We start from the raw sequence: 15877 nt of genomic DNA, 5'->3' as shown, positions 1-15877 counted from the left end.
GCGGGTGACCAGCATCTGTAGCCTGGACATTTTCTACTTCCCCTTTGACCAGCAAAACTGCACCCTCACCTTCAGCTCTTTCCTCTATACAGGTGAGGTGTGGGTGGGGGTTCTGGGAGGGGGTAAAATGAGCTCAATCGGTGGGGCAACAAAACATCACACACAACAAGGTTATTATTTTTTTTAATGCCTAGAGAGGGACAGTGGGGTATTTGCTAATTGGGGGGGTGTGGATGGTGGTGGAGAGTTGAACTTAGGAGGAGAAAGCCCAGAATTAAAAGGAGGCGACTGAGGAGTGAAGGAGCCATGTTACTGGACAGCCAGAGACAGGGAGCTAAAGCAGTTTTCTTGCTCATCTCTCTGAGCCCTGCACAGAGCAGATGCTGAACAGTGTGCTGAATGAGTGTTTATCTCCCCTGCAGTGGAAAACATGTTACTGGGCATGGCAAAGGAAGTGTGGGAGATAGCAGACACTTCACGTGACATTGTCCGTACACAAGGGGAATGGGAGCTTCTGGGCATCACCAAGGCCACGCCGAAGATGTCTGTGGGCTCCAGTCTTTTTGACCAGATCATGTTCTATGTAAGCCTAGAGATTTGTGAGATGTGTCCATCCCCCTTACTGTTCTTCATCAGATCTTTCTAAATCTCACACCCTCTCACATCTTACCCCAAGACCAGAAAGCCACTTGGTGCCACAACCCTCACAGCCTTTCTCTCTCCCAAGTCCCCCAAAGCCACCCTCCTGTCTGAAACTGCCACTTCCGGCATAGGTTTTCTTTGGTGGGTGTGGCAGAGTTTTTTTTAGTCATGTGAAGGCTGCTTTTCACCCAGGAAGAGCCCCTGCTGGGTTGAGGACACCAAGGGAGAAAGGAGCTGTAATCATCCCTCAGTCTTCCCTCAGCCCTAGCTTCACCTGGTTCTCTGCTCTCTCCTGCCTCCAGGTGGCCATCAGGCGCAGGCCCAACCTCTACATCATAAACCTCCTGGTGCCCAGTAGCTTCCTGATTGCCATCGACGCCCTCAGCTTCTACCTGCCGGCAGAAAGCGAGAACCGTGCCCCATTCAAGATAACCCTTCTGCTGGGCTACAACGTCTTCCTGCTCATGATGAATAAACTACTTCCTGCTAGTGGCACCCCCCTCATCAGTATGCCTACCTCCTTACTGTTGGAAAGTAGGGGGTGGATAAAAGGAGGCAGGGTACACAAGTGCGCTGGCTAGACCTGCTGACACAGCTAAGGCAGAAAGGAGAAAGTGGTCATGGTCATTTCAGAAGGGCTTTGTGTGTGAAACAGAGAAAAGCGGGGGATTGCTGCTTCTTCTGGGCCCCACTCATGCATGCTCCATCCCCCTGCCCCAGGTGTCTACTTTGCCCTGTGTCTGTCCCTGATGGTGGTCAGCCTGCTGGAGACCATCTTCATCACCTACCTGCTGCACCTGGCCACCACCCGGCCCCCAGCCATGCCTCGGTGGCTCCATTCTCTGCTCCTCTCCTGGACCAGCCCAAGGACATGCTGCCCCACCAAGCTCTGGAAGGAGAATATGGGCCCAGGCCTCACACCCCCTCACCTGCCGGGTAAGAAAAGTCTGCACCGCCTACACTCTCTACACTGGAACCAGCTTCCTCAGTCCCCCACCTCCCCAATCCTGTCTCCTTCCCACTTTGAAGCTGAGTCTCTGTCTTCTCCACAGGACTGAAGGATCCGGGGCACTTGGTAGGGAAGGAGCTGGCACCCAGGGAGGCAGAGCTGAGCGGGGACTCAGGACTGATAAGCACTCAACTAGCTGGCCTGTGGGTGCGGTTCAGCCATATGATGGATACCTTCCTCTTCCGCCTCTACCTGCTCTTCTTGGCCTCCTCCATCATCGTGGTCATCGTCCTCTGGAACACGTAGGAGGTTGATTCTATGGTACAAGAGCAAGCCAGGGTTCAAGTTTGTTCAGCTTCAACTGACCATCCCAGCCCCTGTTCCTCTGCTCCAGTTTGCATACATAGACCCAAACACACCATGATCCAGGGCTTAAGTAGAACTTCTGCAGACTCTCAGAATGTACATGTATATGTTAGAAATGTAACTTTCCTTGGATAAGGAAGGCTTTGTAATAAATAACTAAAAGTATTTACCCCCCCAAAAAAACAACTCTCAAAAAAAATTTTTTTAGAAAAAAAAAAAAAACTCTCACACTGGTGTAGAAAAAAGGGATTAAATTTCTTTTTAAATATAGGCTGATTTATTTATTTATTCTTTTAATAAATATTTATTGAGCACCTACTATGGCTAGGCACTATTCTGAGTGCGGAGGGTACAGCAGTGAGCCAAACTGACAAAAATCCCTCCCCTCAGGGAGAGTGGGTGGAGACTGACAATAAAGAAGATAATAAGTGAAACATAGAGCATGTGCTAAGTGCCAAGGGAAAAAGGCAAATTAAAGAAGGAAGAATGGGGGATGCCTGGATGGCTTGGTAGTCGAGCATTAGCCTTCAGCTCAGGGCATGATCCCAGAGTTCTGGGATTGAGTCCCACGTTGGGCTCCCTGCATGGAGCCTGCTTCTCCCTCTGCCTGTGTCTCTGCCTCTCTCTCTCTTTCTCTCTCTCTCTCTCTGTCTCTCATGAATAAATAAATAAAATCTTTAAAAAAAAAAAAAAAAGAAAAGAAGGAAGAATGGGAAATGGCGGAGGGTGGAGACTGCAAGTTTAGGTGGGTGGCCAGGGAAGGCTTCATGAGAACTTGTTGTCTGGCTGGTTCCTATGCATTATTCCTCAATAGTACCAGGGGGAGCCCAGGTGGTGCTATAAACAGATGTCCCTTGACAAATGGAGACTTGAGTATGAGTCAAACACAGCTCTGTCCTCAAAGAGCTTGTGGCCCAGCTGGACAAATAAAATACATATGTTAAATAATTGCAATTAAATATGGGATCTATTTTTAAAGTTTTGGTGAGTGCCATCGAAAAGAAACTGCTGTAAATTTCAGAAGAGAAAGGATTCTTCTAGTGGAGTGGAAGCAGAGCTGTGGTTCTCGATTCGGTCTGCACATTAGAATCATCTGAAGTGGCTTTTAATTTTTTTTAATATTTATGTATTTATTTGAGAGAGAGAGAGAGAGAGAGAGATCATACACACTCAGGTGGGAGCGGGAGAAGGAGCAGAGGGAGAGAATCCTCAAGCAGACTCCCACTGAGCACGGAGTCCCACCTGGCCCATGAGATCATGACCTGAGCCAAAAACAAGAGTCGGACGTTCCACCAACTGAGCCATGCAGGAGTCTGGAAGAGACTTTTAAATAACCCTAGCCCCCAGGCCTTATCCCAGACCAATTAAATCGGAACCTTTGGTGTGGACCCTGGATCTGCTATATTTAAAAGCTCCCCATGAGATTCTGATGTGCAGTCAGAGTTGAAAGCACTGAGCTAGCAGAGGAGGCAGTATTGACTTGGACTCTGAAGGATGACTAATATACGAACAGATGGAGGACCTGCAGGGACTGACTAATGGCAATACACCTCTGGGGTTACAATAGTGCAGAATCACTGCAGGTTAGGCCTCAGGGACCAGGGGGTTTGTGCAGCCATAGTTGAACAGCAGGATCCAGGCTGAATCACGACACACTTGTTCTCATGATACTCAGATGGCTCAAGGGCCCAGAACAAACTCATAAAATCATCTACCAGAACAGCCCCACAAGAGAATGCAAAATAGTGCAGGCACTTTGGAAAACAATTTGGCAGCTCCTCAAAAATGTTGAACATAGAGTTACCCTATAGCCCAGCAATTCTACTCCTAGATACAAGCCTAAGAGAAATGGAAACACGTCCACACAAAATCTGGTATGCAAATGTTCATAGCAATATTATTCAAAATAGCTAAAACAACCCATATGTATATTAATTGATGAACAGATAATAAAATTTTATATATCTATATGATGATATTATTATTATTTGGCTATGAAAAGGAAATGAAGCACTCATACATGCTACACTATGGATGAACCTTGAAAATATTATGCCAAATAAGAGAAAACCCAATCACAAAAGACCACATATTATATAATCTCACTTAAGTGAAATGTCCATAATCTGCTAATCTATAGAGACAGGAAGTAGGTTAGTGGTGGCCTAGGACTTGGTGGAGAAAAGGCCAGGTGAATGAGGAATGGCACCAATGGGTATAGGATTTCTTTGGGGAATGATAAAAATGTCCTAAAATTAGACAGGTGATGATTGCATAACTCTGCAAATACACAAAAAACATTGAACTATATACTTTAAATAGGTGAATTTTATGGCATCTAAGTGATATCTCAATAAAGTGACTAAACAACAACAAAAATACATAACCCCACCACATAATTCTCTGTGCTCACCACTTCCTTCCTGCTTATTTCATTCCCCTGTTCCCTGCTGCCATCTCCCTGATTCCTGCCTTCATATATTGAGTTTCAACAGTGTCTGTCCCTGGTCCTCCTCCATCACCATATGACTCACCAGGAGCCCACAGACTGCAGCTCCCCACTCACCTGTCAGCTCTGCATGCTTCCTTGATTTGGAAATCACCCACAACTTTAGGCCAGACACAGTTTCCACCATCTCTAACTATATGAAACATTCACCAATCAGACCAACTCAGACACTTGATTGGAGATGGCACATGCCATCAGGCTCAAATGAGTCTCTGCCTCTATGGACCATCTAATCATCTGGTCCCAGAACAGCAACATGGAATGAGTGAAGCATTCATTCATTCATTTATCCAATCTTGGGATCCCTGGGTGGCGCAGCGGTTTGGCGCCTGCCTTTGGCCCAGGGCGCGATCCTGGAGACCCGGGATCGAGTCCCACGTCAGGCTCCCGGTGCATGGAGCCTGTGTCTCTGCCTCTCTCTCTCTCTGTGTGTGTGACTATCATAAATAAATAAAAATTAAAAAAAAAACATTTATCCAATCTTATGCTTATTTATGTAGTAGGCATTTTATCTAAGAGCTGGGGATAAGCCAGTAAGACTTATAAGACTTATAAGCCAGTAAGGCATGAGGCAGCTAATCTTCTAAAGTAACAAACTGATGATTTCATGTACTGATAATTACTCCGGAGAAAATAAAACGGGGTAATAGGACAGAGAGTGACACACAGATTAACAGGATGTTCTAGGAAAGCCTCTCTGAGAAAGTGACATTTGTGCCAGCCAAGAAATAGATGATCATATAATGATGGGATATGTCCTCAGATTTGTACTGATGTATTCATACAGGGAGGCTGAGATGAAACATGATAGACAAGCACTACATTTACAGTAGATCCGGGTAGCCAAGATCTTTGGATGAGCAAGGTGAGAAATTGAAAAGAGGTCCCATGTTGATTATTTTGATGCTCTTATGTAATATTTAAGGACTGAGGGTAAACATTTACAATCCACTCAAAGGGTTTAGAATAGAAACTTTCAAATGGCTTTAATCACCGAAACTATTTTACTTACCCATGTATACAGCCTCACTCAAAAAAGAACTAGTGAGGGGCACCTGGGTGGCTCAGTTGGTTAAGTGGCTGCCTTCCTCTCAGGAGATGATCTTTAAGTCCCAGGATTGAGCCCCACATGGGGCTCCCTGCTGAGCAGGGAGTCTGATTTTCCCTCTGCCCCCTCCCTGCAGCCCCTGCCCCCAAAGCCCTGCTCGTGTTCTCTTTCTCTCTCTCTCTCTCTCTCATTCACTCTCTTTCCCTCTCAAATAAATAAATAAAATCTTTAAAAAAAAAAAAAAAAAGAACTGATGATAATAGAATTTAAAAAGATGGGGCACCTGGGTGACTCAGTTGGTTAAGTGATTGCCTTTGGCTCAGGCAATCACTCAATCCAGGATCCCTGGATTGAGCCCTGCATAGGGCTCCCTGCTCAGCAGAAAGTCTGCTTCTCCTTCTCCCTATACCCCTCCACTTGCTTGTGCTCTCTCTCTTTCAAATAAATAAATAAAATCTTAAAAAGATAAAAAAGAATAAAATTAAAAGTTGCAGAAAAGTTATTGCTAGAATTGCTTACTATATACTATATGAGAGATTGTGAGTTTATCCATTTAATTATAAAACAATGTCCTATAAACTTTAAAATGGGTAATACTTTTACAACATTTGTCTTCTTTTTTTTTTAAGATTTTATTTATTTATTCATGAGAGACACAGAGAGAGAGAGGCAGAGACACAGGCAGAGGGAGAAGCAGGCTCCATGCAGGGAGCCTGACATGGGACTCGATCCCAGGTCTCCAGGATCCTGCCCTGGGCTGAAGGCGGCACTAAACTGTTGAGCCACCCAGGCTGTCCTTGTCTTATTTTTTAAAATATTTTATTTATTTATTCATGAGAGACACTAGCAGAAGGAGAAGCAGGCTCCCTGCAGGGAGCCCAATGTAGAACTCAAGCCCAGGACTCCAGGACCCCAGGACCTCAGGATCACGACCTGAGCCAAAAGCAGATGCTCAACCACTGAGCCACCCAGGCACCCCTATAACATTTGTCTTGATATTATATTACAAATTATTTAGCTTCTATTCTTTGGAAGAACATCACAAGTGTCACTACACAGGTAGACTTTTTTTTTTTTTTTAATTGTATATATTTATTCATGAGACACACAGAGAGAGAGGCAGAGACACAGGCAGAGAGAGAAGCAGGATATGGGTCTCCATCCCGGGACTCCAGGATCACACCCTGGGCCGAAGGCAGATGGGCCTAACCACTGAACCTCCCAGGTGTCCCCAATACTAGCAGATTTTGAGGGAACTTGTATATATCCACAAAGTGAAATTGCTTTTGATGCAAATTCATCACAACACCCTGAACGGGGGAATCAAACGATCCATGTGGTGTTGAATAAATGATGAAGCAAAGTAAGCAGTTTATTAAAGAGCATGAATAGCAATTCGACTATCTCAGACCAATGCTGCTGATGCACTAAGAAAAAGTCCTGGAAATTGAGAGAATCCCAACAAGCCCCATGTCTGCTAGCAGGTAGAGGCTTTGTGACTTTCTCATAGGTTGCCAGATCATACTAGAATGCCAAATTTAAATCTGGAGAACATCAAGTAATGTGTAAATTTTAGTTTACAAATGCCTCCTTTTTAGTAATCCTGAATTAGCAGGTCCTTAGTTATGAAAGCTGAAAGAAGATCTGAAGAAAAGTGGAAAAGTGTTTGTCAGCCCTTCGGGAGATCCATATCACCCTCTAGTGGGATCCCCTACTCAGACTCTTCTGAGATCATTCATTACCTTAGGATATACGCAAAAGAGCATATTATGCAGAGTATATTATCCATATTTTCCTGACTAAAATTTGGACATATTGTCAGATAATTTGTAAATGTGAATAGGTCTATAAAAACCTATAAATGAAATTCTGTTCATAGACTTGGTGAATTGCTTTTATTAAAAACAAAGTTACATGAGGGGTGCCTGAGTGGCTCAGTCAGTTAAATGTCTGACTCTTTTTTTTTTTTTTCTTTCTTTCTTTTTAGTGTCTGACTCTTGATCTCAACTCTGGGAACCTTAAAAACTGGCTTGTTTGATCTCAGAGTTATGAGTTTAAGCCCTACACTGGGCTCCACACTGGGCATGGGGCCTACATTAAAAAAAATTATGTGAAAAGAAATATGAAAGTGGCAAAAAAAAAAAACCCACAAAGAACATGTATTAACATGCATGTGGTCTTCATCACTGACCTACTGTTGAAGTTGATAAGTTGATGAACTATTATTCCATCTATCTTTGTTGACAAGAACTAGGTTTGTCTGAGTATTAATGGGTCTGAAGTAAAATAGAGATGTGGTAGCTTCTACAGTTTTCATGAAAGATTGTTAGCTTAGGCATTTCCTTGATGATAAAAGAAAAGTTATTTTAATAATAACCATCACTGGGATGCCTGGCCTGCCTTCAACTCAGGGCATGATCCCGGAGTCCTAGGATCGAGTCCCACATCAGGCTCCCTGCATGGAGCCTGCTTCTCCTCCCTCTGCCTCTCTGCCTCTCTCTCTCTCTGTGTCTCTCATGAATAAATGAGATCTTTAAAAAAATAACAAAATAATAATAGCCATCACTTACCGAGTACTGTCTATATGCCAAGTCTATCACATCTATTATCTCATTTTTTTCTCACAACAATTCTATGAGGCAGATATTAACATTATTCCTAGTTTGCAGTTAGTGACAACAGGTAGAAGGAAGTTAAGATCCTTCCCCACAATCTCACAGCAAGTAAATGATAGAACACTTTGAACCCAATTATGTCTACCTCTTAATCCTATGTTTTAATACATGTAGATCAGTGCCAAGGAATGCAGAAATAATTATTGGATAATTCTTGAATAAACTAAGCTTTAGACTCTCAACCCAGAATGATCTCTGCCAAAAGATCCATCCCACCTCACTCTATCTGATAACTCTTAACCTCTGGGTGTCAATCTTCACTGTAGGCACCACCAGTCTTTGGACTTTACATAGCTCTCCTGATCTCCCGGTCTCTCACTGGGAACCTTAAAAACTGGCTTGTTTGCACTCACGAAGATGAATGCATGTATATCTGGTGAAATCTGAATAAGCTATATGGATCATATCATTTAAAGACAACTTTTAGAAAAAGGCAAAATCATGGCTCTCATACAAATATAAAAAGGAATACATATTGAAGAATTGATTGAACTTATACATTATGAGAACAAATGTTATAACTGGTTCAAAGGAAAAATCAAAAAGCACAAATTTATATGGAGTAAAGATACTGAATTGTAAATAGAGGTTATTTTTCCACAGGAGGAGGAAAGTCCATGGGAACTATACAGGACAAGGCAGAGTTTACATATTGACAATGCTGAATTTTACCTGAATCCTGTGTTCCCAGAAAATATGAATGTTTAAGAAATCTCCCCAAACTTTTGCTTTCTGAAATTCCACCAATCTTTTTCTGTTCCAGAAATGGCTGATGGAAATGAACCACCTTCCTGAATGACTTAGATAAGATTCATTCACTCACTATCCTTTTTCTCATGACTCCCGTAAGACTTACAGATACCTCCCTTGTTTACTTGTGAGAAGACCAAACAAACTTTTCCCCTTTTGCCTGAACCCACCAGCAAGTCAAGATACAGATCCTCCAACTCCCAGTTCTTTGTCACATGAATGATTAATTGAGATTAGAGTTGTCTATCCCCTAAAACTAGCCAGACACAGAGGTAAACATTTCCTATTTAACGGACTGAGACTTCTCCTGATTATGAAGCAATCCCAGCTGTAAATCATTCTGCCTGGGGCCCCTGGGTGCCTCAGTGGTTGAGCATCTGCCATTGGCTCAGGTCATGATCCCAAGGTCCTGGGACCGAGTCCTGCATCAGGCTCCCCATGGGGAGCCTGTTTCTCCTCTGCCTATGTCTCTGCCTCTCTTTGTGCGTCTCTCATTTATAAATAAATAAAATCTTTAAAAAAATGATTTTACCTGTAACTTGTCCACTTCTCCCTATAAAAAAAGTCTAAGATAAAACTACCCTGCTGAGATACTCTGATCTACAGATCTGGGTGATCTCCCTACTGCAATAGACTAAATAAAATCAGTCTTCCTAATTGTTTGGTTTTTGTCATTGGCAATATTCATCAGTCATCTGCAATTTAAAAAGAGTTGACCAAGAGCAGCCCAAAGACAATGAACAGGGCTCATATCAGAATGCTGGGAACCATTACTATTGACAATGCATAATTTCTCATTGAAGTATACACACTTTTTCCCTATAATCTCCTCCCTTTTGATCAAAAATAATCTCAAAGGTAGATTATTCTCTTTTTAAAAGGTTTTATTTATTTGAGAAAAAGAGAGCACATGAGAAGGGAGAGGGGCACAGGGAGAGGAAGAGAGAGAAGTAAATTCCCCACTGAGCGGGGAGCCAGATGCAGGGCTCAATCCCAGGACCTCAAGATTACGACCTGAGCCAAAGACAGATGCTTAACCGACTGAGCCACCCAAGTGCCCTGGAAGATTATACTTGATCACAAATAAGGCTAGTCTCTATTTACATTGGTGCAATAGGAGTGATGATAATTTGCCACTTAGGCCTTCTTAAACTTGCTTTGCTAAAAGACTTCCCCCAAAATCTCAAATTTAACTTTTAAAGGCCTCTGAGGCTAGATAGCCACACCCAGAACTCAACATCAGATTTCAGCTGTGGTAGCCACTGGGCGAATTTGTCTTTTCTTGAAGTTCCCCAAATATCCTAAGATTCCTGGATCTGACAAGAAAGTGACTTACCCACCCAGAAGCTGAGAACTTTGTAAACCAGGAATCAACCAGTTTTCCTGGAAGGATTTATAAGCATTGGCTCCATAAAGTCAACCTAGTTCCTTAGATGTGTCTGGCCATACATATCTGATTAAAAGAGCATCATACCCAGGGATAACATTCTAGGCAAGGCCTTGCTTGCATACTCAGTGTTTCAAATTATGCCCTGGTAAAAAGGAGGACAGATTCTTATTGATTCTCTGCCAGTAACTATATTATCATGAAAAGATGATAATTATATTGTCATGAAATAAAGAATATTCAATAAAAGTTTCCAAATTCCAGAGGGCTCAGGCAAAGAAAATGAGTTATCATTCATAAATGTTTCATTTCAGTGTATAAAAGCAGAGTCTGAAATAAAGCAGAATTATAATTATTAAATTGTTATGAGTTATATATAGTTTAAGATAAAAGAAAAAGGGCTTCCTTCAGTATCCAGAAAATAGAACATTACAAAAAAATCAACAATAGTTTAAACAAAAACAATAATCATCCCTCAGCAATTCATCACTCCAATGCAATTAATTCTTGTTTCAGTGGATATTGGGCTAGCAGTCTTATGAACCCACTGGCTTCTTTAGAGTTCTAGAAATCCTGACTCAGTCCTCTAATAGGGTCTCAAAATTGTTTAAGTGATGCTATCAGAAACCTGTACCTCAAAGTATCTACCATAGTCCTTTTCCACAGAATTCTGAAACACTCCTTCATTGAAGATGAAGTACTTTGGCTTGTAGTCGATTAAAAAGCTTTCAGAGAAGCATCAAATAAAAAACAATCTGTATATGACTGACTGACTGACTGACCAACTGACTGACTGACTAACTTACTTACTTATTTAGAGAGGGAGAGAGAATCTTAAGCAGGCTCCATGCCCAGCAAAGGGCCTGACTCGGGGCTTGATCTCACAACCTTGAGATCATGACCTGTGCTGAAATCAAAAGTCAGACGCTTGGACAACCTACAGAATGGGAGAAGATATTTGCAAACGACATATCAGAAAAAGGGCTAGTATCTAACATCTATAAAGAACTTATCAAACTCAATACCCAAGAAACAATCAAATCATGAAATGGGAAGAAGACATGAACAGAAATTTCTCCAAAGAAGACATACCCATGGCCAACAAGCACATGAAAAAATGCTCCACACACTTGCCATCAGGGAAATACAAATCAAAACCACAATGAGATACCACCTCATACCAGTGACAATGGTGAAAATTAACAAGACAGGAAACAACAAATGTTGGAGAGGATGTGGAGAAAGGGAAACCCTCTTGCATTGCTGGTAGGAATGCAAACTGGTACAGTCATTCTGGAAAACAGTGTGGAGGTTCCTCAAGAAGTTAAAAATAGAGCTACCCTATGACCCAGCAATTGCACTACTGGGTATTTTTTCCAAAGATACTGATGTAGTGAAACACAGAACACCTACATCCCAATGTTCATAGCAGTAATATCCACAATAGCCAAACTGTGGAAGGAGCCACGATATCCTTCGACAGATGAATGGATAAAGAAGGTGTGATATATATATATATATGGAATGGAATGGAATGGAATGGAACACACACACACACAATGGAATATTACTCAGCTATCAGAAAAGACGAATATCCACCATTTGTTTTGACGTGAATGGAACTGGAAGGTATTATGCTGAATGAAATAAGTCAATCATAGAAGGACAATCATTATATGGTTTCACTCATATATGGGATATAAGAAATAGTGAAAGGGATTATAATGGAAAGGAGGGGAACTGAGTGGGGAAAAAAACCATGAGGGACTCCAAACTCTGGGAAACAAACAAAGGGTTGTGGAAGGGGAGGTGGGTGGGGAGATGGGGTAACTGGGTGATGGGCACTGAGGAGAGCACTTGATGGGATGAGCACTGGGTGTTATATTATATGTTGGCAAATTGAATTTTAATTTTAAAAAATGAAAAAAAAAGAGATGCTTAACTGACTGAACCACCCAGGTATCTTAATCTACTATCTTAGCCATTTTTTTAAAGTAGGTTCTATGCCCAGTGTGGAGCCCAACATGGGGCTCAAACTCTTAGCCCTGAGAAGACCTGAGCTGAAATCAAGAGTAGGTCACTTAACCAACTGAGTCACCCAGGCACCCTTGTATACGCCAAAAAATTTTAAATGGTTGTAGTAAGGCCTACTAGCTTCTTATTCATAATTTTCAAAAATGAAAGAGCGGATAAGAATATATTATAAGAATTATGCAATATAATAAGGAACTTTGGTTGTTTCTATGGCATGCAAAACAAGACAATAAAGTCAATCTAAGGGTGCCTGGGTGGCTCAGCTGGTTAAGCGTCTGCCATCAACTCAGGTCATGATCCTGTGATTCTGCGGTTGAGCATCATTGCATCTAGCTCCCTGCTTACCAGAGAGTCTGCTTCTCTATCTCCCTCTATTGCTCCTTCTTCCGTCCGCATTCGTGCTCCATCTCCAGGGAGCCTGCTTCTCCCTCTGCCTGTGTCTCTGCCTCTCTCTCTCTCTCTCTCTCCCTCAAAATAAATAAATAAAATCTATTAAAAAATAAAAAATTAAATAAAATCAATCTAAGAAAAGCTTTAGACAAAATAATTAGAAACGTGATTAACTATTTTCAAAGAAGACAGTGAACATTACAACTAATTTATAAAAATGGATGAACACACTTTTTATTTCTTTTATTTTTTTAAAGATTTTATTTATTTATTCATGAGAGACACGGAGAGAGAGAGAGAGGCAGAGACACAGGCAGAGGGAGAAGCAGGCTCCATTGAGGGAGCCTGATGCGGAACTCGATTCCGGGACTCCAGGATCATGCCCTGGGCCGAAGGCAGGTGCTAAACCGCTGAGCCACTCAGGGATCCCCTGAACACACTTTATAAAAAGGAAAAATAGTAAGACATAACATATAATAATCCTGACTTTATATATTATGAATATATCAAGCTTTTTGTAAGAATATACCAAGAACACATCAAGAATGCTTAGAGATTCAATAAGTCTTAAGTCCTAAATATCTGTATATTAATTAAACTACATAGATAATATGAATCTCCAGTTGAAGCCCAGAAGATGCTAGATTCAAATTTAAAAAGTAAAAATGTGACCATGCTATATTAAAAAGAAATAATAACTGAAATTATGACCAAAGGCTCCAACCACATAGCCAAGAGATCTGCTGCCCTCTTCTGGAGGCCAATATTCCATGATTCAGTTCTGACTTCAAGGAAAGAGGACACACGCAGAACCTGTAGACTTACTTTTGCTTTTTCTTACTTTCTTCCTATTAAAAAAATAATGCTAAATTCACATAAAAATTGCAAAAATAGTACAAAGAGCTCCTGTGTACCCTTCACTGGGATTCCTCAATCATGGGTATTTCTAAGTCATTGAGAAACAGTTGCAGAATTGATGATCCATTAACCCCGAATATTTCAAAGCATATTTCCTAAAAACAAGAGTCCTATACAAACCACAGTACAACCATCAACATCAGAAAATTAACATTAGGGGTGCCTGGGTAGCTTAGTCATGTGTCTGCCTTTAGCTCAGATCAGGATCCTGGAGTCCCAGGATGGAGCCCATATCAGGTTCCCTGCTCAACAAGGAGTCTGCTTCTCCCTCTACCCCTCACCCAACTCAGGCTCTCTCTTGCTCACTGTTTTTTTCTCTCCCTCTCATATAAATAAAACCTTTTAAAAAAAGAAAATTAACATCAGTCCAAAATTACCATCTAATCTACAAGCCCTACTTGAATTTTGCCTCTTGTCCCAATAATGTCTTCTATAGGTACAGGAAATAAACACTGCATTTAGCTCCAGTCTCCTTCAATCTGAAACAGCTTCTCAGTCTCCTTGTCTTTCATGATCTTGACATTTATGAAAAGTACTGCCAGTTACTTTGAGGATTCTCCCTCAATTTGTATTTGTCTAACATTTACTTATAATTTATGCATTTTTTGCAGGAATACCCCAGAAGTGATGCACGATGTCAATTTGTCCCTTGACTGATGATATAACTGTTAACTAGTAGTTAAATGAGTTAGCTGATTAGTAATTAAATTAGTTAGTAGTTAATGAGTAATTAAAGATAATTAATAAGTATGGCATGCTTAGGGATCCCTGGGTGGCGCAGCGATTTGGCGCCTTCCTTTGGCCCAGGGCGCGATCCTGGAGACCCAGGATCGAATCCCACGTCGGGCTTCTGGTGCATGGAGCCTGCTTCTCCCTCTGCCTGTGTCTCTGCCTCTCTCTCTCTCTCTCTGTGACTATCATAAATAAAAATTTTTTTTTAAAAGTATGGCATGCTTATTAATTAGTAAGTAATTAATAAGATTTGTGAAAAGATGCTTTGAGACCATGTAATTATTCCATTCCTCATCATAATGATTCTTATATGAATTACTTATTTGGGGATCTTAACAAAATCATTCTTTTCTAATTCCATCATTTCTTCTACACTTCATTGGTGCTCTAATGTAAAGTAGAGCTTTCTTTTTATTTTATTCATTTATATCAGAACATATTCATGGATCGTTATGTTTTTCAAAGAGTTAAATCCACTATTATCAATATTTATTTTGTTTTTATTCTTTTTAATATTTTATTTATTTATTTATTTATTTATTTAACAGAAAGAGAGAGAGTGCGCACGTAGGCAGGCAGAGGGAGAGGGAGAAGCAGGTGCCCTGCTGAGCAGAGAGCCTGACTTGGGGCTCAGGGCTCAATACCAAAACCCTGGGGTCATTAACTGAGCCAAAGGCAGACACTTAACCAACTGAGCCACCCAGGCACCCCTATCAATATTTATTTGGGGGGTCAATTGTTTGTACTTACTCTGAACCAACAAAGAAGAAAGCAGTAGTTGACGATATGGCAATGACAGAAATATGGGGGAAATGACCATTTCATTTGTCGATGCCCTTCTGCCAAAGACCACCATAAACATTCATATAGTTAAACAAGCTGGCTTTACCACTCATTGCAACAAGAGAGAACACAAATTATAGGTAATCATGGGATATCTCAGTGAAAGAGAATAAGAAAGAGTCTGTTAGAGGATTTGGTCTTCCCTTGGGTGATTTGGGGAGAGTATAAAGAAGCAAGAAATTGTTCAAAATTGAATACTGTCAGAAATCAACAGTATGAATACATAAAAAATAATAGTCATTCATTTAGCAAGAGGAGGGTATTTTGTATTCTGTGGTTTTACATAGTTATCTTGTTTTTGTATGTGAGTACAAAATTATGAAGCAGCTTGTTTTGTCCATTTTATCATGATCTCAGGGTAATGATGTCTGAGGTTGGTATTCTGCAAGATTATTTAAAATGAACAAATGGCCTGTGAGTGTCAGGTCACTTCTGGACATCAGAGGCTGCTTCTTTCTCATTATATAAGAGTGGGAGTGCATGATTGTGCAATGTCACACATCAGTATTTTAGTAGACTAGCACAATTCATAATTCAGCTTTATATGGCCATATGCATCACAGACTTTATAACTTCTCTAAGTGGCAAAAATGAACATGTTTATATTGCCTCTTCATAGCATATAAAGTAAGAA

The 15877-nt window shown here is 41.1% G+C and overlaps 1 long non-coding RNA gene across 1 annotated transcript in view; it reads right to left on the bottom strand.

The window, feature by feature from the left end:
• The window catches only part of LOC121477484, a 61503-nt gene that overhangs the window by 8901 nt on the left and 36725 nt on the right, over positions 1-15877 (bottom strand). The window contains exon 2 of the long non-coding RNA XR_005984237.1: positions 1825-1907. This is a non-coding gene — a long non-coding RNA (uncharacterized LOC121477484). The remainder of the gene's footprint in view (positions 1-1824; positions 1908-15877) is intronic.

The sequence above is a fragment of the Vulpes lagopus genome, chromosome 17 (assembly GCF_018345385.1).
Source record: "Vulpes lagopus strain Blue_001 chromosome 17, ASM1834538v1, whole genome shotgun sequence".
NCBI lineage: Eukaryota > Metazoa > Chordata > Mammalia > Carnivora > Canidae > Vulpes > Vulpes lagopus.
The sequence above is the reverse complement of the archived record's forward strand: the minus strand, read 5'-3'. Positions and strand labels throughout refer to the sequence as shown.